General features: G+C 40.2%; 1 protein-coding gene across 1 annotated transcript in view; it reads right to left on the bottom strand.

Moving 5' to 3' along the window:
* LOC128983477 (uncharacterized) overlaps positions 1–19,287 on the bottom strand; it is a 270,262-nt gene extending 250,975 nt beyond the window's left edge. The window contains exon 1 of the mRNA XM_054402775.1: positions 19,078–19,287. The gene's annotated coding sequence lies outside the window, so the exon portion shown is untranslated. The remainder of the gene's footprint in view (positions 1–19,077) is intronic.
* Between the last annotated feature and the right edge of the window lie 6,465 nt (positions 19,288–25,752).

Raw genomic sequence — 25,752 nt, 5'->3', positions numbered from 1 at the left:
TCCATTATATTATCGATATTTTGAACTAATGATATATCAACAGTGTCCTTGTGTGTCTTGGGCTTCTAATAAAATAAACTATGACCCTGTGTCATTCATCGTCTTAGATCAAAGATGAAAAGACATTGATCCAGTCTATACAAAAATACATAAACCAGAAAATAATCGATATAACCGATACCTCCGATACAACCGCTTGCTTACAATCGAACTTAACTCCATCGACTCTGGCTAATTTTTACTCCTTAGGGAAAAACTAGCTACTTTAGAACCGCACCGTATGTATTGAAAACGGATGTTTCTGCTGTAGTATGATAAAAAAAATCATTAAATACCACTTGTCATTAAGGTCCGTGCCATTAAGAAAATATTTATAGAAAAACTATATTTTGCCGGAAAGTTCTCTTTAAATCCTTTACTTCACATATGAGAATGATTGATAGGGAAGTAGCTTATGAGATTCTCTAAAGTTCGTGTTCCTTAATAACTGTACATATTGAGTAGATAATTTATATCAATGTTCCAAATGAGTTTACAGTGGTAACGCGTCGAACGTCGAACACACTCATGCGTATGCAATACCCGCAACGCACGGCTGTACCTATATCACGTCTCGACGCCTTACAAACTCATGCTCATACAATACCCGCAACGCACGGCTGTACCTATATCACGTCTCGACGCCTTACAAACTCATGCTCATACAATACTCGCAACGCACGGCTGTACCTATATCACGTCTCGACGCCTTACAAACTCATGCTTATACAATACTCGCAACGCACGGCTGTACCTATATCACGTCTCGACGCCTTACAAACTCATGCTCATACAATACTCGCAACGCACGGCTGTACCTATATCACGTCTCGACGCCTTACAAACTCATGCTTATACAATACCCGCAACGCACGGCTGTACCTATATCACGTCTCGACGCCTTACAAACTCATGCTCATACAATACTCGCAACGCACGGCTGTACCTATATCACGTCTCGACGCCTTACAAACTCATGCTCATACAATACTCGCAACGCACGGCTGTACCTATATCACGTCTCGACGCCTTACAAACTCATGCTCATACAATACTCGCAACGCACGGCTGTACCTATATCACGTCTCGACGCCTTACAAACTCATGCTCATACAATACTCGCAACGCACGGCTGTACCTATATCACGTCTCGACGCCTTACAAACTCATGCTCATACAATACTCGCAACGCACGGCTGTACCTATATCACGTCTCGACGCCTTACAAACTCATGCTCATACAATACTCGCAACGCACGGCTGTACCTATATCACGTCTCGACGCCTTACAAACTCATGCTTATACAATACCCGCAACGCACGGCTGTACCTATATCACGTCTCGACGCCTAACAAACTCATGCTTATACAATGCCCACCACGCACTATAAAATATGATCGATTGATGATTTCCCCGTCTTTCAACGAAAGATTCTTTTCTTAAACAAAAATAAATATCTGATAGATCCTTGATTTTATTTGTTTATTTTTCCGTTTTTACAATGAGTGAAGTAACTATACAGGGTAGGGGAAGACCTGCAAGAGGTGAAAGAGTATCCAGGAATTCAACTAACACAAGAAATGCTGAAAGAGAACGTCATGTAAGGCCTAAGCTGTGGCTCCACTTGCCGTAAATTGTCGCGCTGCCAATTGTAGCGCGCTACACGCGTCAGCACGAACTACAATCTGCAGCGTCCTCACATGCACCGTGGCTCCGGCTCCACTAGCAGTTTAGTGTAGCGCCGAGGTCAACTTGGATCAGTATAAAGCCGCAAATTAACATTCATAGTGTTGTTATCAGCGTACTTTTATCAAGGCGAAGCCGATCACAGCAGCGAAAATGGTTGATCCATCCAATATTAAGCAACAGAAAGTCCGAAGGGATGTTCCACTCATTGCATACTAAACTACAAAAGTATTCAGACAAGTTTTTTTTTTATTATCGAATGTCCCAAAACGCTTTTGATTACTTGATAGAGGTTTACTTGATTACTAAGAGAAGCAAATGGAGTAGAGGAAGGGCTTTCAGTGGCATTAAGGTAATTTTAGTGTACTGAATTTTAACTCATTAATTTTATACAGTGAACCCCTCGCTTCAACAATCCCTCGGTGTGTCGAATTACTCTACTTTAAATGGCCATTTTATCTCTATTTCTATTCTATTTCCATTTTAATCTTGTTGCATGCATTTAACCTCAGAAGTAATATTCCTAAGTAACCGATTTAGGCCTACGCTAAATATCAATGAGTTTCGTGAGATTTTGTTGTACCTATTAAAAATAATATAAAAACAGCCATTAGGATCTTATCATTATAGGACTTTTTAGTGTCCTTAGTTTTTGATTTTTGTGAATTGATTTGTAATCAATGGGGCCTGAACTGGACTATGAAATTACTATATTACAAATTATTATATCGGGAGTGTGGGAATCTTGTTTTATGGTTGTCTAGGGGTTTCCTACTTTATATTATAAAGTAATACAGTAGTCATTGGAGAAATAAAATACGTGAAATCATTCAATTTGTTTTTAAATGCAGCAGTTATAAAACTGTTATGATTATTAGACCTATAATGATAAGATCCTAATGGCTGTTTTTATATTATTTTTAATAGGTACAACAAAATCTCACGAAACTCATTGATATTCAGCGTAGGCCTAAATCGGTTACTTAGGAATATTACTTCTGAGGTTAAATGCATGCAATAAGATTAAAATGGAAATAGAATAGAAATAGAGATAAAATGACCATTTAAAGTAGAGTAATTCGACACACCGAGGGATTGTTGAAGCGAGGGGTTCACTGTATAAAATTAATGAGTTAAAATTCAGTACACTAAAATTACCTTAATGCCACTGAAAGTCCTTCCTCTACTCCATTTGCTTCTCTTAGTAATCAAGTAAACCTCTATCAAGAAATCAAAAGCGTTTTGGGACATTCTATAATAAAAAAATAAAAAAAACTTGTCTGAATACTTTTGTAGTTTAGTATGCAATGAGTGGAACATCCCTTCGGACTTTCTGTTGCTTAATATTGGATGGATCAACCATTTTCGCTGCTGTGATCGGCTTCGCCTTGATAAAAGTACACTGATAACAACACTATGAATGTTAATTTGCGGCTTTATACTGATCCAAGTTGACCTCGGCGCTACACTAAACTGCTAGTGGAGCCGGAGCCACGGTGCATGTGAGGACCTGCTAGTGGAGCCGGAGCCACGGTTGTATGTGAGGACGCTGCAGATTGTAGTTCGTACTCTGCTGCTAGTGGAGCCACCAACTGTCGCGTGTAGCGCGCTACAATTTGCAGCGCGACAATTTACGGCAAGTGGGGCCGCAGCTTAAATATGAAAGAAATCCACAAGCTGGTTTACAACCTGCCTTCAGAAGAACGCTGGAAAATAAGTTAAGTGTTGTTTCGCACAATCTAGGCCCTTTTAACAGCACTTGCATGTATTGTGGCGCATTTCACTTCGCAGAGGAGGCCACAAATGGACATTTCAACGCATGTTGCCACAATGGACTCAACATGCCACAAACACAATTAAATGACGAACTAAAAGAAATGTTTTTACATGATTCTAACTTCATAAAAAACATAAGGCAATACAGCAGCAAATAAAAGAAACGTCTTATAACACTTAAAACACATTTACCCTTATACTGTTACTCACAAGACGGTAAATATACAAAAAAGATGGTAAGTGGTGATCAATTTCGATTGGACACTCCAATCATCATCAGACCCAATAGGGGAATGACAATAATAACACGTACAATGCTGATCGAGAAGTTATTTAATGCAACAGTGCAATGGTTTTTCTTCGCTTTCTGCTACACAAAAAGAGATTCCGGGAAATGGGCCTTACTGTTTTAAAATTTAGGGACAAATTTATAGATATATTTCTGACTTACGGTACTACCACGAAATGGGGAGTTGCCTTCATATGGACAATTGTGTATAAATTAGGGGTCATGGGCCTAGTTTTATTATATTTTAGGTAATTAACATTATCTAAATCTCAAAAAGCTCTGTAATTGTAATTATTTTTGCTATATAGTTATTTGTGTAACTAGTGGTGAAAGTGGCACTTTGCTGCACACGAGCCGCAGGCGAGTGCGGAATGATCTCGAGTGCAGCAAAGGCCTTTTTCACTCGTGTTACACATTATATTTTTCCTACAGTCATTATAAAGCATATAAATAATTAGTCTTTCAAACACTATACAACACGTTTTTAGGTTCAGCTGGCAACACAAATGGTGCCCTAGAGAAAGTAGTACCCGCGGTCCGTATCACTCCGCTATTTTTCCTCGGCAAGAAATGTGCTCCGCGTTTTGAGAATATAGTTCCGTATGTTTTTTTTTATTTTGAAGTGGTTTCCGCGCCTAAAAAATGCTTTTAAGGTATTTTCTTGTTTATTAAGATCGTAGGAATGTTTTAAAAACGTTTAAAAGAAAAGTCCAGAAAGTTCAGAAATACCGAAACTATAAACACGAAATGACAGGTTAAATCGTAGTTATACGAGGGTGAGGTTCATAAGGTCCAAATTTCACAAAGTCCAATGGTTAAAATATTAATAAACAGAGCGTTTCACAAGGTCCAAATTTCACAAGGTCCAACGGTTAAAATATTAATAAACAGAGCGTTTCACAAGGTCCAAATTTCACAAAGTCCAACGTTAAAATATCAAATGAACAGAGCATTTCACAAGGTCCAAATTTCATAAGGTCCAAAACTATGACATTCAAATAATCACCGTTTCACAATGTCCAAATTTCACAAAGTCCAATGTTAAAATATCAAATAAACATAGCGTTTCACAAGGTCCAAATTTCACAAGGTCCAACGGTACAGTCTCGGCCAGAAGTCGCTGCAGAGGTTGCCGTGGTTCGGTATGTAGGCACTACACTACCTAGTGTTGTTGCCACGCGTCACAAAACATCATTGTGGGTCCGTAGATACGTTGTAAAGAGTGTAAAGTAGTGGTATTCACCCCCTTCACATCAAACCTGCAGACTAGTCGATTTTCCATTCCCCTTATTTGATTTACACTAGAATATCTCCTTAAAATTATCACATTTATTCCCTATTTAAATAGCATTAGTTTATCAAGTACCGTACTTAGGTTTGCTGCAACAGGGAGTAATCAGTAGTTGAGCGCCAGCGGACGGTGCCTGCTATCTGACCGTGGCAACCACTGTAGAGACTTCTGGCCCAGACTGTACCGTTGGACCTTGTGAAATTTGGACCTTGTGAAACGCTCTGTTTATTTGATTATTTAACATTGGACATTGTGAAATTTGGAAATTGTGAAACGGTGATTATTTAAATGTTATAGTTTTGGACTTTATGAAATTTGGACCTTGTGAAACGCTCTGTTTATTTAATATTACAACCGTTGGACTTTGTGAAATTTGGACTTTATGAAACGCTCCCTTATAATAGTCAATCAGCTGCTCATAGTATTATTAACTTTAAGTGTTGCCAACCTATTTCCAAGCGTACACGGATTACGTGCATAATAGAACTACGCTGTTTTGTGTTGTTTCGTTGGAATCCTGATGTGCGGCAAAGTATAAACCGTACGACAAAGTATAAACCGTACGGCAAAGTATAAATATTCAGCAATTAGCAGCTTTCTGTACTATAAACAGTACAAGGAAGCCAACTTTGTCGGGTGACTTTAGGAAAAAGTAATTATATTCTCATTGCCTATTTTTGTCCAATAACACCAATTAGTTATAATAATACAATTCTCTTTCCTTAAGGTATTTTTAACACGTAAAAAAGTATAAATTTGTTTTATAGATAGCGTAGGTTTTTTTTTTAAGAACTTGGCGGCCTCTTTTAACCTTGCATTTTCCCGTCCACATAGACTAATGCCTGTGCGTGGAACGTTTACAGCAAAGCAAGGGGTGAGCCGGTACAGTAAGAAGGTGAACTGTACTGATAGTTATCGGCAGTGACCAGGATGCGAACCCACGACATCGCTGCCTTGTGCCCGAAGTCCGTGACACTACCGACTGAGCCACCGACTCACCATGTTCAGTGTAAGTTATTAGCATTGTTTATTATTATTATGTTACTTATTTGGAAATCAATCTCACTTCCATTTCATTGAACCATTTAAGCCACAATGATTACTAGACAAATAAGTTTATTAATATCAGTATCCATATATATTTAGTAAAAAACTCCTATCGGGTAGAAGTCCTACATTTTTTTTATCGAATTGGTTTAGTCTATGCATGGTGTTTGCTTTAAAAAATCAATGATGGCTATAGGCCGAAGCCAAAGGACTGAAAAATGTGTATTCAGATTTAAAATAACACAGGGACACCAAAGTATGCCATTAAATGTACAAAGCGTAAAAGACTACAAGATAAGTTAAACAGGCTCAATTACTCATTAGATAAGTATGTTTAAGAGATACTGTATAGAGTATAACACTTTAAATAAGCAAAATGATTGTTTAGTCTGCAGGTTTGAATTTACTGTAAAAAACTAATAAATACACAAATTTTTTTTACGCCACACTACATTATTTTGACGAACTTCCCACGCAAGGATTTAGTCCAGAAAACAGCTGTTTGCCGCCAGCTTATTCAAATGGGGTTTCATTGCGTACTACTGTACTGTAATGAGTTTTACGCCACACTACATTATTTTGATGAACTTTCCACGCAAGGATTTAGTCCAGAAAACAGCTGTTTGCCGCCAGCTTATTCAAATGGGGTTTCATTGCGTACTACTGTTCTGCAATGAGTTTTACCGGACACCAATCAGCTGATTATACTGTATTTTCATGGCAATTAGTGGTTATAAACAAAAACATAACCTCTCTCAGAGGTTATGACTAGTGATTTAGTCCTTTAGTAGGTGGAAATATATAAGGATTTGTACGGATTAAGTAGTATGGCGTAAACTATCGTACGTAACTCGTCCAAAATGTGTGTACCGGACTCGTATGGTAATCCCGTACTCGACTTCGTCTCGCACGGGAACGACCACACTCGTCCGGTAAACACTTATTTTCAGGACTAGTAACGTAATATACTATTACGCCAAACTACACTATTTTGACGAACTTACCATGCAAGGATTTAGTCCAGAAAACAGCTGTTTGCCGCCAGCTTAATCAAATGGGGTTTCATTGCGTACTACTGCACTGTAATGAGTTTTACCGGACACCAATTAGCTGATTATACTGTATTTGGGTGGCAATGAGTGGTTATAACAAAAACATAACCTCTCTTAGATGGTTGACTAGTGATTTTTAGTCCTTTAGTTGGTATTTGGACAGATTTAGTAGTATGGCGTAAACTATAGTACGTAACTCGTCCAAAATGTGTTTACCGGACTCGTATGGCAATCCCGTACTCGACTTCGTCTCGCACAAACGACCACACTCGTCCGGTAAACACTTATTTTCAGGACTATTAACGTAATATACTATTTCGTCATACATCAGCAAAAACCTATTCCATTTTCTAAAGTAGCATTTTTAGGGTCTAAAAATACTTTGTCACCACACTACGATGTTTTTAGCCGTTTTATAAACGGTTATTGGAGGCCGAAAGCTACGTATTGCTGTCCATGCCAGCTGTCATCGTCAATTGGGGACCGAGCAGGTTTTAACATCCCTAGGGCCGAAAACCAGCTGTTTGCTTATTTACTTGAAACATTATTGTATATTAAATACACAAACAGTATCTTATGCATTGCAATAGACTTGATTTATTGTCACCACTGCTTATTGTTTAACTATTTATTGTTATTTTTGCTCATTCCTCAAAATAGTTCACACAACCTTAAAGTTGTAGTTGTGTTGACTGTCATTGCGAATCGTTATTGTGGTGAATAGTGGTAATAGGGTATAGTGTGGTGAAAAATAGCGTTCATACCTCGGGCCGAAGTGGTTTTGCAGCTCTCGTATCGGCTGGGGCCGATGGTATCGTTTCAAGTTCTCGACATCGTCTCGAACTTAAAACCCGATCTCGAGCCGGCAAAACATCATTTTCGGCCCTAGGTATAAGAAATATTCTATTAAGTCCCTAGGGCTAAAAAGTCAGCTGTTGTAACAGTTGTAAATTTTGATTGTAAGCAATCACATGGATTGAAATTATTTATCAATTGACTTATTAGCTTAGGTTTTAGAATGGTTTAGCTTATTTCTGCATTCTTGTCAATAGTTTCTACACAATCATAATATATTGAAAATTAACTCAATGACAATAGACTATATTATGGGCTTAGTTGGCTAACTAACCATGCATAATTACGAAAAATATAGTTCCTTAAACGGACAAAAGTGTTAGTCATCCGTAGTTCATTTTCCGACGGAGGCGAAGGGTCGAAAAGAGCCACAAATGTTTGATATACTGTATCTCTTACAAATTAAATCACTAGTAGTAACTATTGATATATTCTATAAAGCAACATTCATAGTACTGAAGTGAATGTCTGTTTACACTGTTTAAGGGGTACAGATGGATAATAAGTGGTTTAAAGGCTTGCCTAATTCAATGTAAGTAATACAGACGCAGTAAGCCCGCACGTGACAAGAATAGCCATTGATAAAGAGGCAGTGAGGCAGAGCGTGACTCGACTAGTTTAGAGGGACATTGAGGTTGTAGGACATGCCAAATTGGCTGATGTGGTGTTAGGGCATGATAAGTTGGCTGATTTAGAGAGACGGTGAGGTAGTAGAGCATGACAAGTTGGCTGATGAGGTGGTAGGGCATGATAAGTTGGCTGTTGTAGAGAGAAAGGGAGGTGGTAGGGCATGATAAGTTGGCTGTTGTAGAGAGACAGGGTAGGTGGTAGGTCATGATAAGTTGGTTGTTGTAGAGAGACAGGGAGGTGGTAGGACATGATAAGTTGGCTGTTGTAGAGAGACAGGGTAGGTGGTAGGTCATGATAAGTTGGCTGATTTAGAGAGACAGGGAGGTGGTAGGGCATGATAAGTTGGCTGTTGTAGAGAGACAGGGTAGGTGGTAGGTCATGATAAGTTGGCTGATTTAGAGAGACAGGGAGGTGGTAGAGCATGCCAAGTTGGCTGATGAGGTGGTAGGGCATGATAAGTTGGCTGATGTAGAAAGACAGGGATGTAGTATGGCATGGCAAATTGGCTGATGTGGTGGTAGGACATGATCAGTTGGCTTATGTAGAGATACAGGGAGGTGGAATAAAGTGGAATTTTGGTGTAATACATAATTATATAAAAGTGGCTCAAACTAAGCACTCGTCTTAAGCGTAGTGGTTTTAACAAAATATTACTGGACGGTGGCAGATAGAATGATAGGAAAAGTATGATGAGAGAAGAAGAATGACCAAGCGAATAGATTTTTTTTTGTGATGAGTGTTATAAATATTGTCCTTGTTAATGAAAACATTTTTACCATAATGCCCCCGCCACAGCAAACCTGCAGGATAATCAAATTTCAATTTACCTGGCTGTAGTTCTACTAAAATATTCCCTGAAAATAGTCAGATATATTTCCTATTTATATAACATTTATTTTAATAAATAACTAGGTAGGTTTTCTTTAGGTTTGCTGCTACAGGAAAGGTAATGAGGTGGACTTTTTTATTGAAATGATAATAGCATAATAAACAAAATTGCCAAATTTGATTAAAATGTATCCATAAACAAGCAAAATACAACAGTTTAGTTATTCTCCATTAGAATAAGATGGGAATTTTAAATTTAAAGTTTTTTTTTAATTATTAAAAACTATAAAACCGTATTAAAGATTAAGTACCTTTTATAAAACTCATTTTATTGAACAACTTAAAAAGTGTACTTAGATTTTAATAATGTATTTTTATATCAAAATAGTAGTCCTAATCACTATAATTTTCATAATATATATATATATAAAAATTTTAACGGAAGGTGTTTTTGGTCTCTGGGGACTTAAAACCGAAAGTAAATCGGTCCCGGGTCTAGGTCTTACCATAAAACCTACGGTAATAGCCTAATCCCTATATGGGAAATTCCATAAAAAGAGTGACTCACGATATAAAGAAATTCTCAGTAATGAATACTTATGATTCATTTGTTACTCTTTGTTTCTTCAATGTTTTAACTTAGTTAGGAAAATCAGTTTAACCAAAGAAGGTAACGTGAACAATCAAAAATGAAATAAGGGAGACGGAAATAGTGGTGCGACCCATCAGAATGTTCAGTGAACTAAATAATAATCATTGATCATGCCAGATGTTCAGGAATCATCAATGTTTAAAGTGTATCGTTTGATGTGTAATTCTCCGTTTGAATACACATTTCATGTGTAATCAGATTGTCCATATAGAAATGTAAGACAAATTGCAAGGTGTTTAAAACATTTTTTTACTATATGAAACTACTAGCAGAATACCCGTCCTTCGTATGGGGTTGGCGTATTAGTATAAAATGCTTATTGCAGTTATACTCGTGCTTTGCTTTGCAATGGGTTTGAGAAAATTCGGTTCTTTAAATTTACAGTATGCTATAGTATAACACATCTACCATAGCCATAATGTTATATTACATTAATAAAGTGTTTCATGTACGTTTTGAAACTAAACTATACAACTGTACAACTATACAACTGTTGTGTAAACTATACAACTATACAACTATATACTGTGTTATTCTTTACAGTCTTCATTATGTTTATTACAGGGACACAATAATCTGTATTTTAACTTGAAAACAAGTGAATAAAATATGAGCAACAGTGTAGAATGGAGTCTTTTGTATCTTTGTAACTGACCTAGACCAGCTGTTAAAAAAAACATTACATAATGATCAAGAACAGCTAGGGACAGTTTTTACCATCATAAAGCTGTCTCTTCAGGATCGGACCGCCAACCATGTGATTACTAAATGAGCAATATATATTTAGATACCGTGAGTGTAAAAGGTATTACAATTCTCTGGATCAAAAATGCTACATTGTTGGCAAAGGACTTCCAACGTAGGGCCTACCTGCCCCACGCCAATACAGTATAACCAGTATGGTCGGGTTGTACTTCAATAATTCAGAATTGTTTGTATTTCAGAATCGGTTCGATTTGTCTAAAGATTCAAAAGAGTGTTTTTTTACTATTAAATTTAACTGGCTCATAATTTTTCTGTATGCAGTTGAATTTAGACCTATTTCGGCTGGTCTATAGCCTAGTGGTTGTAGCGCGGGGCCCAGGTCTATAGCCTAGTGGTTGTAGCGCGGGGCCCTGGTCTATAGCCTGGTGGTTTTAGTGCTGGGCCCAGATCTAGAGCCTAGTGGTTGTAGCACGGGGCCCAGGTCTACAGCCTAGTGGTTGTAGTGCTGGGCCCAGGTATATAGCCTAGTGGTTGTAGCGCGGGGCCCGTGTCTATATCCTAGTGGTTGTAGTGCGGGGCCCTGGTCTATAGCCTAGTGGTTGTAGCGCGGGGCCCAGGTCTAGATCCTAGTGGTTGTAGCGTGGGCCCAGGTCTATAGCCTAGTGGTTGTAGTGCGGGGCCCAGGTCTATAACCTAGTGGTTGTAGTGCGGGGCCCAGGTCTATAGCCTAGTGGTTGTAGCACGGGGCCCAGGTCTACAGCCTAGTGGTTGTAGTGCTGGGCCCAGGTATATAGCCTAGTGGTTGTAGCGCGGGGCCCGTGTCTATATCCTAGTGGTTGTAGTGCGGGGCCCTGGTCTATAGCCTAGTGGTTGTAGCGCGGGGCCCAGGTCTATAGCCTAGTGGTTGTAGCGTGGGCCCAGGTCTATAGCTTAGTGGTTGTAGCGCGGGGCCCAGGTCTAAAACCTAGTGGTTGTAGCACGGGGCCCAGGTCTAAAGCCTAGTGGTTGTAGCGCGGGGCCCAGGTCTAGAGCCTAGTGGTTGTAGCGCGGGGCCCAGGTCTATAGCCTAGTGGTTGTAGCGCGGGGCCCAGGTCTATAGCCTAGTGGTTGTAGCGCGGGGCCCAGGTCTATAGCCTAGTGGTTGTAGCGCGGGGCCCAGGTCTATAGCCTAGTGGTTGTAGCGCGGGGCCCAGGTCTAGAGCCTAGTGGTTGTAGCGCGGGGCCCTGGTCTAGAGCCTAGTGGTTGTAGCGCGGGGCCCAGGTCTATAGCCTAGTGGTTGTAGCGCGGGGCCCAGGTCTAGAGCCTAGTGGTTGTAGCGCGGGGCCCAGGTCTAGAGCCTAGTGGTTGTAGCACGGGGCCCAGGTCTAGAGCCTAGTGGTTGTAGCGCGGGGCCCAGGTCTATTATAGCCTAGTGGTTGTAGCGCGGGGCCCAGGTCTATAGCCTAGTGGTTGTAGCGCGGGGCCCAGGTCTATAGCCTAGTGGTTGTAGCGAGGGGCCCAGGTCTATAGCCTAGTGGTTGTAGCGAGGGGCCCAGGTCTAGAGCCTAGTGGTTGTAGCGCGGGGCCCAGGTCTAGAGCCTAGTGGTTGTAGCGCGGGGCCCAGGTCTAGAGCCTAGTGGTTGTAGCACGGGGCCCAGGTCTAGAGCCTAGTGGTTGTAGCACGGGGCCCAGGTCTAGAGCCTAGTGGTTGTAGCACGGGGCCCAGGTCTATAGCCTAGTGGTTGTAGCACGGGGCCCAGGTCTAGAGCCTAGTGGTTGTAGCACGGGGCCCAGGTCTAGAGCCTAGTGGTTGTAGCGCGGGGCCGAGGTCTAGAGCCTAGTGGTTGTAGCGTGGGGCCCAGGTCTAGAGCCTAGTGGTTGTAGCGCGGGGCCCAGGTCTAGAGCCTAGTGGTTGTAGCGCGGGGCCCATGTCTATAGCCTAGTGGTTGTAGCGCGGGGCCCAGGTCTATAGCCTAGTGGTTGTAGCGCGGGGCCCAGGTCTATAGCCTAGTGGTTGTAGCGCGGGGCCCAGGTCTATAGCCTAGTGGTTGTAGTGCGGGGCCCAGGTCTATAGCCTAGTGGTTGTAGCGCGGGGCCCAGGTCTAGAGCCTAGTGGTTGTAGCGCGGGGCCCAGGTCTATAGCCTAGTGGTTGTAGCGCGGGGCCCAGGTCTATAGCCTAGTGGTTGTAGTGCGGGGCCCAGGTCTATAGCCTAGTGGTTGTAGTGCGGGGCCCAGGTCTAGAGCCTAGTGGTTGTAGCATGGGGCCCAGGTCTAGAGCCTAGTGGTTGTAGCATGGGGCCCAGGTCTAGAGCCTAGTGGTTGTAGCGCGGGGCCCAGGTCTATAGCCTAGTGGTTGTAGCATGGGGCCCAGGTCTAGAGCCTAGTGGTTGTAGCAAGGGGCCCAGGTCTAGAGCCTAGTGGTTGTAGCGTGGGCCCAGGTCTAGAGCCTAGTGGTTGTAGCGCGGGGCCCAGGTCTAGAGCCTAGTGGTTGTAGCGCGGGGCCCAGGTCTAGAGCCTAGTGGTTGTAGCATGGGGCCCAGGTCTAGAGCCTAGTGGTTGTAGCGCGGGGCCCAGGTCTATAGCCTAGTGGTTGTAGCGCGGGGCCCAGGTCTAGAGCCTAGTGGTTGTAGCATGGGGCCCAGGTCTAGAGCCTAGTGGTTGTAGCGCGGGGCCCAGGTCTATAGCCTAGTGGTTGTAGCGCGGGGCCCAGGTCTAGAGCCTAGTGGTTGTAGCGTGGGGCCCAGGTCTAGAGCCTAGTGGTTGTAGCGTGGGGCCCAGGTCTATAGCCTAGTGGTTGTAGCATGGGGCCCAGGTCTAGAGCCTAGTGGTTGTAGCATGGGGCCCAGGTCTATAGCCTAGTGGTTGTAGCGCGGGGCCCAGGTCTAGAGCCTAGTGGTTGTAGCGCGGGGCCCAGGTCTAGAGCCTAGTGGTTGTAGCATTGGGCCCAGGTCTAGAGCCTAGTGGTTGTAGCATGGGGCCCAGGTCTAGAGCCTAGTGGTTGTAGCATGGGGCCCAGGTCTATAGCCTAGTGGTTGTAGCGCGGGGCCCAGGTCTAGAGCATAGTGGTTGTAGCGCGGGGCCCAGGTCTAGAGCCTAGTGGTTGTAGCATGGGGCCCAGGTCTAGAGCCTAGTGGTTGTAGCGTGGGGCCCAGGTCTAGAGCCTAGTGGTTGTAGCGCGGGGCCCAGGTCTAGAGCCTAGTGGTTGTAGCGCGGGGCCCAGGTCTAGAGCCTAGTGGTTGTAGCGCGGGGCCCAGGTCTAGAGCCTAGTGGTTGTAGCGTGGGGCCCAGGTCTAGAGCCTAGTGGTTGTAGCGCGGGGCCCAGGTCTAGAGCCTAGTGGTTGTAGCATGGGGCCCAGGTCTAGAGCCTAGTGGTTGTAGCATGGGGCCCAGGTCTAGAGCCTAGTGGTTGTAGCATGGGGCCCAGGTCTATAGCCTAGTGGTTGTAGCGCGGGGCCCAGGTCTAGAGCCTAGTGGTTGTAGCGCGGGGCCCAGGTCTAGAGCCTAGTGGTTGTAGCATGGGGCCCAGGTCTAGAGCCTAGTGGTTGTAGCGTGGGGCCCAGGTCTATAATCTAGTGGTTGTAGCATGGGGCCCAGGTCTATAGCCTAGTGGTTGTAGCGCGGGGCCCAGGTCTATAGCCTAGTGGTTGTAGCGCGGGGCCCAGGTCTAGAGCCTAGTGGTTGTAGCATGGGGCCCAGGTCTAGAGCCTAGTGGTTGTAGCGCGGGGCCCAGGTCTATAGCCTAGTGGTTGTAGCATGGGGCCCAGGTCTAGAGCCTAGTGGTTGTAGCGCGGGGCCCAGGTCTAGAGCCTAGTGGTTGTAGCGTGGGCCCAGGTCTAGAGCCTAGTGGTTGTAGCGCGGGGCCCAGGTCTATAGCCTAGTGGTTGTAGTGCGGGGCCCAGGTCTAGAGCCTAGTGGTTGTAGCGCGGGGCCCAGGTCTAGAGCCTAGTGGTTGTAGCGCGGGGCCCAGGTCTATAGCCTAGTGGTTGTAGCATGGGGCCCAGGTCTAGAGCCTAGTGGTTGTAGCGCGGGGCCCAGGTCTAGAGCCTAGTGGTTGTAGCGTGGGCCCAGGTCTAGAGCCTAGTGGTTGTAGCGCGGGGCCCAGGTCTATAGCCTAGTGGTTGTAGTGCGGGGCCCAGGTCTAGAGCCTAGTGGTTGTAGCGCGGGGCCCAGGTCTAGAGCCTAGTGGTTGTAGCGCGGGGCCCAGGTATATAGCCTAGTGGTTGTAGCATGGGGCCCAGGTCTAGAGCCTAGTGGTTGTAGCGCGGGGCCCAGGTCTAGAGCCTAGTGGTTGTAGCGTGGGCCCAGGTCTAGAGCCTAGTGGTTGTAGCGCGGGGCCCAGGTCTATAGCCTAGTGGTTGTAGTGCGGGGCCCAGGTCTAGAGCCTAGTGGTTGTAGCGCGGGGCCCAGGTCTAGAGCCTAGTGGTTGTAGCGCGGGGCCCAGGTCTATAGCCTAGTGGTTGTAGCATGGGGCCCAGGTCTAGAGCCTAGTGGTTGTAGCGCGGGGCCCAGGTCTAGAGCCTAGTGGTTGTAGCGTGGGCCCAGGTCTAGAGCCTAGTGGTTGTAACGCGGGGCCCAGGTCTATAGCCTAGTGGTTGTAGTGCGGGGCCCAGGTCTAGAGCCTAGTGGTTGTAGCGCGGGGCCCAGGTCTAGAGCCTAGTGGTTGTAGCGCGGGGCCCAGGTCTATAGCCTAGTGGTTGTAGCATGGGGCCCAGATCTAGAGCCTAGTGGTTGTAGCGCGGGGCCCAGGTCTAGAGCCTAGTGGTTGTAGCGTGGGCCCAGGTCTAGAGCCTAGTGGTTGTAGCGCGGGGCCCAGGTCTATAGCCTAGTGGTTGTAGCATGGGGCCCAGGTCTAGAGCCTAGTGGTTGTAGCGCGGGGCCCAGGTCTAGAGCCTAGTGGTTGTAGCGTGGGCCCAGGTCTAGAGCCTAGTGGTTGTAGCGCGGGGCCGAGGTCTAGAGCCTAGTGGTTGTAGCGCGGGGCCCAGGTCTATAGCCTAGTGGTTGTAGCATGGGGCCCAGGTCTATAGCCTAGTGGTTGTATCGCGGGGCCCAGGTTTAAATCCTACTAAACACCACAACTTTTAACTGTATTGTTATTTCGTATCCCAGTGGGTATTGAAGAACACCATAAGCTATAGCACATTTATCTATAAATGAAATAAGTAATTACTTCTAAGCAACAAGAACTTTTTATGAAGCTGAGGACCCCCTCGACCAGAAGCTATACAGTACTATTTGTTTTAGTAATTGAACATTAGTTTAATCTTACTAATATTAAAAATGTGAAAGTTTGTGTGTTTGTTTGTCTGTTTATTTATTTGTATGTTTGAAGTTCAATCACGCATTAACTACTGGACGGATTGGGCTAACATTTTGCATAATGATGGCTTACATTCCCGATTAACATATAGGCATATTCTTTACTCAAAACTCCTTTCGGGCTCCGCCCCAGTGGCTCTGTAGTTTCCCATGTTAACCTAATGAGTATTCATATTTTATTCATATAAAGGAATAAAAGAATTTAGTCAGATGTTTCAAATAAAAAGATTTTTTCTCATATATTAAAAAGCATTAAAAGTTAAAAGATTTACCAGCAGGGTGCAGCACTATTTTTTTTTATTTATGAAAACAGCTAATATAATTTGAACTAAGCAGGAACAAAAACACTGTGATACGCAATGAGAACTGTCAAACAAGTATTGATTACAGCTATGTTTATGTTTTTAATGTCATGAATATTTTGTGATATTTTGCGAATTTTTAATAGTTTATTTTTAGTGGTAGAACATTATGGCTATGGTAGAAGTGTAATACTATAGTATACCTTAAATTTAGAGAAGCAAATGTTATCAAACTGTGTCCTTCCCCATTGCAAACAGAAAGCTTATGAGCATAACTGCAATAAACATTTTATACTTATATGCCAACCCCGTACGAAGGACGGGTACGCTGCTAGTTATTTAAATATATTTATATTAATGATGTAACAAAATCAACATTAAGTAATTAAATCGCTCAACAAATATTTAATTTATAATACTCGTTCGACACATCTAAAAACCCGTTATTTGTTTACATCAAGAAAAAGTTCGTAGAATTGCACTAATATTTGCAAACCAAAGTCATTAGCTTAGATAAGATCGTGAAAACTACCTCAGACAAGCCCATTGTTTTAAACTCGCGAATGAATAATTACTTGGAGAATCATAAGTTATTTAAACAAGTTTGACTTTAATTCTTTCGCATTAGTGATATCACTGTTTATTTGTATCACAGTTTTACTTAATTTGATCTGTATTTAAATTACAACAAGTGATATATTTAAACATTCCTTAATATATGCATTTTGTCATAATGTAACTGTTTATTATTAGGTTTTTTTTTTATTTGGATAGTATAGGATAACACATTTTTATAATTCCGAATATTATAGTTTGGAAAATATTGTTTGTACTATATTAATACAATGTGATACGCGTGGTAGCATCATCGTAGATATTTACTATACTATACACGTTCCAATAAAGGTATCAAAGTAAACAGTTTAGTTAACGTGCGCAACAGTTAGTTGTGGTGTAGATGTGTAATTAACCATAGGTTTACCGAAATGAAAAGTTTTAAACACCGGAACACCAATTATATTGAATCAATACAAAATAGTAAAACACCTTCTGGTGTAATATTTTTGTTGGGATCCTTGATTTCAGCAAAAGGTGTAGCATTGATGCCACCTTTTAATTTAGGAAAAACAATCACCAATAGTTGTTTAAATTTCCATTGGTAATTTTGTTCTAGAGTATATTATTTACCCTTGAGGAACTAACGGCGCATTGACATGTTCAACTATGCAACGTCGCAGTACGGAGGAGCACCTGTTGTATTTGTTGTAAGTTACTTTTAGAACATTTATCGACCATTGTAAAATCATGTTTGATATAATAATAACAATTTCTGTTGTAGGCCTACTCGTGATGATCTTTAAATGAAAAATTATTTTAAAGGAATTTTATATGTAATCTTGAATTATATGCTTGAGCTTGATATTAAACGTTATGGTAGATTTTCTGACAATTTAGCATGAAGATTATTAATTGTTAGCTGTTTCGATCATACTCTTTTTGTTACTCCTCTTAAGCAAAAATTGAAAAACTAATTTTACCCTGGTCATCAATCGAACAGAAAATAAAGTCATGAGAAACTCTCGAGGAATGTATCTTGAGAGAGGGTTGGCCTCTGCACAACGCCGCTTTATGTTGGTCTATCAATTGAAATATATCATCAACAGTAAAGCTTTGTATCCGAACGATTCAGTGGATGCAAATAAATTTGTTCATTATTGAACACAATATCAGTTTTAGAGATTCAACCACTTTAGTAATATTCGTAGTTCAATTAAATCAATGATTATTTTGACAACTAAGCAAGGTAAATTATTAATAAATCATCACACAGTGTTATCAGCAAACGGTATTGACTTTGTTCAAACCTTTATTAACTACTATTAAAATAACAATACAATAACGTAAAAACCTCCTTATAAGACAAAGTTGGTTTTCTGTATTTTTTAAGCACTAAATTAATACTGGCTGGTAAATATACATTACAAAAATAATATTAAAACATTACAAACTATGCTGATACTTTTATTTTAAAACTAAAAATAACAGGCCCAGTTCTTACTACAGTATTATTGTTATTAATTATTTAAAGTAGATTTGACAACAGTACACATTGTATTCATACTGTATAAATTGAATTCGACAACAGTATAAGTATAAAGTGAAAATAATATGGCTACTACTTGCACTGAATTTACTATACAATTATGATAGAACATAGTGTTTAACATAGCTACCTAGTTTCTAGCTGTGTAGTATAATATTTTAATGACAGATGTAGTTGGAGTTAGGGTTAGAGGTAAATGTATTGAACTGGTCCAGCTCCCAGCAAGTGTGGGTTATCTTGGTTGTTACTCCTGGGTGTGAAGGCTGTTGACAAAGGTAACGTAGTCAGCTGCCCTGCTAGGTGGCTGGGAGTGTAGTACGAACTTAGTTACTATACTACGATGCTCCAGTGCACCTCATGAGGATTACATCAAATCCATCAAGTTACTTCCCAGAAGTCTTACGGTATTTCAAGTCTTGCCCAGCTCTCCCATATAAATTCACAACTAAGTATTGATACAGTACCACTAAAAGATGACATATCAATTTTACATCCTGAATGTAAATGGATTAATCAAACTTACCCAGGATTGAAGGGTCGGAGATATTCGGATCTAAGACGAAACAGGCCCCACTCGCCACAGACGGGAGGGTAGATTTCACAATTAAAATAGTGGAACCGCTTGATAAGTTAACCGATTTCTCTACGGGTAAATTAGGACTATATTCATTTAATAAAATTTATGTAAGGGGCTACAGATAAAGAGACATGCACGACCGGCCACTGAGCTCAGATGAGCCTAGACCACTGAGTTGTAGCTAAAAGACCCCGGCACACCCCCTTGTAGTTGTGAGGGTGGCCGCTAGAGTCAGCACTGCACGGTATCACTATCTAGCTATGGGGAGCATGCTGCACTACCGACAATATCACCCCCTTGCAGTTGTGAGGGTGGCCGCTAGAGTCAGCACTGCACGGTATCAATATCTAGCAATGGGGAGCATGCTGCACTACCGACAATATCACCCCCTTGCAGTTGTGAGGGTGGCCGCTAGAGTCAGCACTGCACGGTATCAATATCTAGCAATGGGGAGCATGCTGCACTACCGACAATATCACCCCCTTGCAGTTGTGAGGGTGGCCGCTAGAGTCAGCACTGCACGGTATCAATATCTAGCAATGGGGAGCATGCTGCACTACCGACAATATCACCACCCCCATGTAATGTAATGTAGTTGGGTTTGTGTCTGCAGCACCGGTATGATACCATACCTGGTAGTTGGGAGAATTGTCGCTAGCACCAAAGAAAATATTTTCTTTGCTAGCACTGAGTGGCCAGTTGAGGCAGTAAACTGCGATACCGACACCACTACCCCCTTTGTTTACCGCTAGAAGGCAGCACTGGACGATTAATGTAGTTACAACTACAGATTTCGAGTGAAAAAACGCTGATAATAATATTATATCGTAGTTAAAGAAATCATGCTGTCAATAATAGATTTTGTAATAGGATGTGTCGGACTGACAAATAATCTATACAAATAGCAATCACATAAATTGTAATGTGATAAGCCAAAAACTATGTGTCGGAACATTGTAAACTAGGTACACTAAAAGTAGACTGAAAATATAATATGGAGTGAGGCAAAGTAAATCAGGTGCAGGAAAGTAAAAACTAGTTTAACTGAGTAAAAAAGGACGATGGTTTGTACATTAGTCGCTTTTAGGTAAGTATAAAACATTATTTTGTAGAATACTTTTGTGGCATATGCATTTTAATCTTGATTAAAAAATTTTGATATATTTTTAGAAGATCTTGTAGGTATTGTTGATTATGTTTGTAGGTTTGTAAGGTTTGTAGATTATGTTGTGGGTTTCAGCTAGATCCACCATCAAGACTTCACCCCGCTAGAACTAAGTAGGATTACCGTTGGTATGATTATTATATCTTGAAATTCCCTAGTGATACACAACACCCTTAGCCGACGGTAACTACTAATTTAAAGCTGTGGTATTACAGATGGTATTGACTGATTGCAATAAAAGGCTCTGCCCTATTGCCCCTTTAAATTCCCATGATAAGGGAAGAAAAGTAAGGTATTTTATATCCATTGTTTAGCTAATGATAAGCTTATTTAAACGTAATATGGGTTTGGTAGATAGAAATTTTATTTGAATGCCACTTTGTACAAATTTAAGGTTGTTTATAAAAGAAGATCTTTGTGTACCCAGACTAAGCGAATTTCCAATTGCCTGATTAAATATTCAATCAAATTTTATTATATATATTTTTTATCATCTAAAAAATCAACAACCGAAAAAAAACACGTCACCATACCAAATTATTTGTTTTTTATGCTCTTTAAATTGGTTTGACAAGAAATTGGAGAATTTTATGTTTGAGGGTCAAAATTAGAAAAACCAATTTTTACACCGTAGAACCTCCCATTAAAACCCGTTCCCATGTTCTGATCGTGTTAGTTCGCGAACTCATTCAAGTTTATCCCATCCTACATCCTGAGGCCAAATTTAATCTAAATCAGATCATTTTTAGTGACATCAAAATGAAAAATTATATCGGTCCTGGGTCTAAGTGTTACCGTGCCACCTACGGTAGTAGCTACTTCCCTATAGGGAAATTCGCTAACACTAATAAAAATCTGAAGCAAGTGTATAAGTACTGAGTAGATTAGACAATAAGTAAATTAAAATGTAAATTCTAAAACAAATCACTGAAACTATTTTGTTTGTTGGCTCGGCAATACAATGCAACTTAACAACGTTTTGTGATGGTGAATTATAGAAAACTAGTGGCTTGTATCTCAGAGTAATAAAACAAAATCAGGGGAGATTTTATTTTTCCTCATTAACCACAAGACCAAAGCTACCTTTTAAACAATATTTATTCACAAACAATGATATGTTTGCTGCCGTTTCATGTTAAACCTCTGGTGTGATTCAAATTATTTATTGAAAATTACATCAACAAATAAAGCAAAAAAAGACTGACAACAAACAGTTTTTTACACAAAAGATCTGGTGTACATAGGGCATAGGGATACCTATCCTGACACATAAACTAGGGTGGTCTGCCGTTACACTTAGACGCATAAATGAGCGAAGCGGCAATGTAGGCAAGACAGATGCTATTTCATTAATATCTTGCTAAAAATTAACGATGTTACCTTTGTAGTGAAACTGGCCATCCTGACCATTTGCTTGTAACTTTGTAAATGCGCATAGCAGGATGTACTCGTGCAATCAACATTTGTTCTACCATCGTCAGGTCAGAATTCGTTCGGGACACTTGACACATCCATATTATTTAACGCCGTGAATTTAGTTGCATTTAAACGACAACGCGAACAAATCGGTGATTGGTTTGAAGCTGTTGTTTTGTTGGCGATGACAGTTAGTGCAAGAGTAAGATTTTAGTGCATCTAATTCGTGTTGGAATTGATTAGCTAACTGCCTATCATTATCAGCTTCTTCCGCCACTGCTTCGTCTAGTTCTTCTTGTTCACGACGCCACTCTCTTACAATATTTTCATTATTGGTGCGACGACCAATATTATGACGTGGCCTTTGAGGTATGTTCAAAACAAATATAGCAACACTGTTACTTCCATTGATAAACTGTTACATTCCAACTTTAACCAAGGATGAAAGTAAACATTGAAATGTAAACAAAACAGTTTCAAACAATTAACATATGTTTATCTTATTTAAATGAAACGAGATAAACCCATATGTCATAAACCCAATATAATTTTTCTTTCAACTTACATTAAAATAACAAGTGAAATTGCGTGACCCTTAAAATAAAATCCAGAAGGAAATTTGCAAATATTTTTATCATAAACATTGTGCTCAGTATTCTTTAGCTGTTGGCCAAATTTCATATCAATTGGTCAAGCCATTACATTCTGATGCTCTTACAAAGAAGTTACAAAGTGAGGGAAAGTGAGCTTCGCTCAATTATGTTACTCTTGTTTAAATACCAGAATTGCAATACATTTGAGCAATTGGTTGTTTTACATTTGCGTTTTTTAGGGACTTATGTCCCTATAAGCCATTAGTAGATTTAAATTTACACATTGAAGACTAAAAAGTAGAAAATAATTTATAAATAAAAATACTTTTTAAAAGTACCACGTTCTTAAACGCACTAAAAAGTAGGAACTAAATTATAAATATATGGAGAGAATAAATACATGTAAGATTTAAAACAAATACTCTCGCCTCTCGCCCCAGCTAACCTGCAGACTAAGCGCATTTCCATTTACCTGACTGGATTGTAACGAGTACCTATGTTTGCTGCTACAGGGGAGGCATTGAGGTGTGTTTTTTTTTATTTAAATACTGATAGCTTAGTATGAAATAAACAAAATTGCCAAATTTTATCAAAATGTATCGATAAACGAGCAAACTACAACAGTTTATTTATTCTACATAAGAATAACATGTGAATTTATTTCTTTTATTACCTCCGTAACCGTTAGGCATACAACAACGCTTCAGTATACAAAATTATTAATTTTTAAGCTCTATAAAATGGCCCAAAAAGGAATTTTAAAATTTTATGTTTTTAAAATAAAAAAATCTGAAAACTAATGTTTACCCCTTAAAACCCCTTTAAACACCTGTTCCCAAAGATTGATCATGCTGGTTCGCGAACTCGTTCGAATAAACGTATGTTTACACGTTTTTACCAAATTTCATCAAAATCGGATAATTTTTGCTCGAGTTATCGAGCTAACGGAAACACACATGTACATATGAATTTGAACGGTATGTGTTTTTGGCCTCTGGGGACCTCAAAACGAAAAAGAAATCGGTCCCGGGTCTAGGTCTTACCACGAGACCTACGGTAATGGCTTATTATTCCCTTTATGGGAAATTCGCTAAAAACGTGGGGCGCATGCAAAAGATAATAATAGTTTAATAGAAGAAAATAATTGTAAATTAGCATGCGCCCCAAGTTTTTCGTGGCAAATTGATTTATTTTATACTAAGCTATTAATAGTTTACTAAAAATACACTTAATTAGTTTTCTTGCAGCAGCAAACCTAAGTACTCATTAAACCTAATGTTTTATAAATAGATTAAATAAAAATTAATTCAGACAAATTGAAATTTGCTTAGTTCGTAGGTTTGCTGTGGCGGGGGTATTTTACACAAGGATGTTACATATCCTTGAATAATAGAAATATTTTCAAACTAGGAAAGTAAAAACATAAATTCATACGGACATTGAGGTCCATTGAGGTACTATGTATCAAAATCAAAGACCAAAGGTAATAAATCAGTTGTCATGAGAGACTGAGTTACTTGGACTGAAAACGAAGGAAAAACATCCATTACAGCTCGGTCGGCGTCTAACGTAGAAGATAAAAGAAGAGTTAGTGCGGCGAATCTTGGACAAGTTGGTCTGTACTGTAAATCCCATGATGTGTGGAGGTTGTGATCAGTTCCGCCAGGCAGCAGTGTAGTCATGACCCGAGCGCTCCTGTCGGATATAACTCACACTTCTGCACCGTGGTTTGTCTCTAGTGGTGCAAATTTGATAATTAATTACAATTTAAAACAAGTTTTTATAGTATGAGCTTGTTTGCAATGGTTATAAATATTTCAATAATATCAAAACACTAGCAGAATACCCGTCCTTCGTACGGGGTTGGCGTATAAGTATAACATGCTGCAGTTATACTCATGCTTTGTGTTTGCAATGGAAGAGGACACGGTTTGAGAAAATTTGATTCTTTTAATTTACGGATGCTATAGTATAACACATACACCATAGCCATAATGCTCTACCAATACACCTAAACAAAAAAAGTAAATGATCGAATATTCTCACAATATTGAAACATTGCTTATAAAAACATAAACTTGTAAACAATCCTACTTTTACAGTTCTCATTGTGCATTACAGCTTTTTGTTGCGGCTTGGTTAAAATTAGCTACGTTGTCATAAATGAAAAAAATAACACTGCTGCACCCAGTTGGCGAACCTTATAATTTTTAATAATATTGAATATCATAGAACAACTTGTGTATTTGAAGCAGCTGACAGAATTCTTTAATCCACTTAAATATGAAAACTCAAAAGATTAACATGGGAAACTCCAAAGCCACTTGGGCGGAGCCCGAAAGGACTTTCGAGCTAAGAATATGTCAATATGTTAATCTAGAATGTAAGCTATCATCATACCAAATTTCAGCCCAATCCGACCAGTAGTTAAAGCGTGATTGAACTTCAAACAAACAAACAAACAGACAAACTTTCACATCTATACTTCTATACTATTATATAAAAATCTAATGGTGTCTGTCTGTATGTGTGTTGCTAATAGGTGCAAAAACTACTGAACCAACTGGGCTTAAATTTTACAAAAATAAAGCTACCATACCAAGGACCATTATATGGCTATTCACATTTTCGATACTGACCGTAGGCTTTGCCCCTTTGGCTTAAACATTTCTGAGGTGAACATTTTAAAAGTAAATATTGATTGGTCTCCATGGCTGTGATGAGAACACTAACAATGTTTGTTTACATTTGCTTTGACATTTTTAAATGTAAACAAGAAGAACTGCTAAACTGCATATTTCACAATTTCAGACAGCTGATACAAAGAAATGAAATATTATATTTTCCATAACTATGAGGTAGCTTTATTTTAATCTAACCTTTTATCATGGATTATTTATTCTAAAACTATGTCAATGATTATAGAAAAAAAGATTCTATAACCGTTACTGTATCAACTCCGGCTCTTGCTTTGGATTTTTTTAAAGCGTCTAAGTTATGAAAATAATGTATTGATATGATTTCAAGTATGAAAATTACAATGTATAGATGTTTTGTATCAATTTGGAGGATACTTTAAATAAATTCTAACTGCCTAACATCACAGAAAACATACTACTATAGTATGTTTTCTGTGCTAACATGTGTTAGATTAACTTAATATAACTTGCACATCACATTGTTTTTTATATGTACTGTATATTTAGGTAAATTAAGCTATTGTGTTTTGCTAAACCTATGCTTAAATTAAACTAAAGAATATCATCAATAGCTAAATTGTACGTCGTTGATTTTTGTTTTCTAAAATTTGTTGTATATGTGTAACTATATTTAATTATCAAATGGTAATACAAAATACTCTTATTTTATCTTAACATCGCTTTCAGTTCACATTTACTTTATTAGATACATTTACTATTTGTGTTTTGCCACACCACTGATTAAATT

This window comes from Macrosteles quadrilineatus, unplaced genomic scaffold, assembly GCF_028750875.1.
Source record: "Macrosteles quadrilineatus isolate MER2022 unplaced genomic scaffold, UCM_ALF_1.0 Scaffold_1__1_contigs__length_201487025, whole genome shotgun sequence".
NCBI classification, from domain to species: domain Eukaryota; kingdom Metazoa; phylum Arthropoda; class Insecta; order Hemiptera; family Cicadellidae; genus Macrosteles; species Macrosteles quadrilineatus.
Note: the sequence above shows the minus strand (reverse complement) of the source record. Positions and strands in the feature narration are given on the sequence as shown.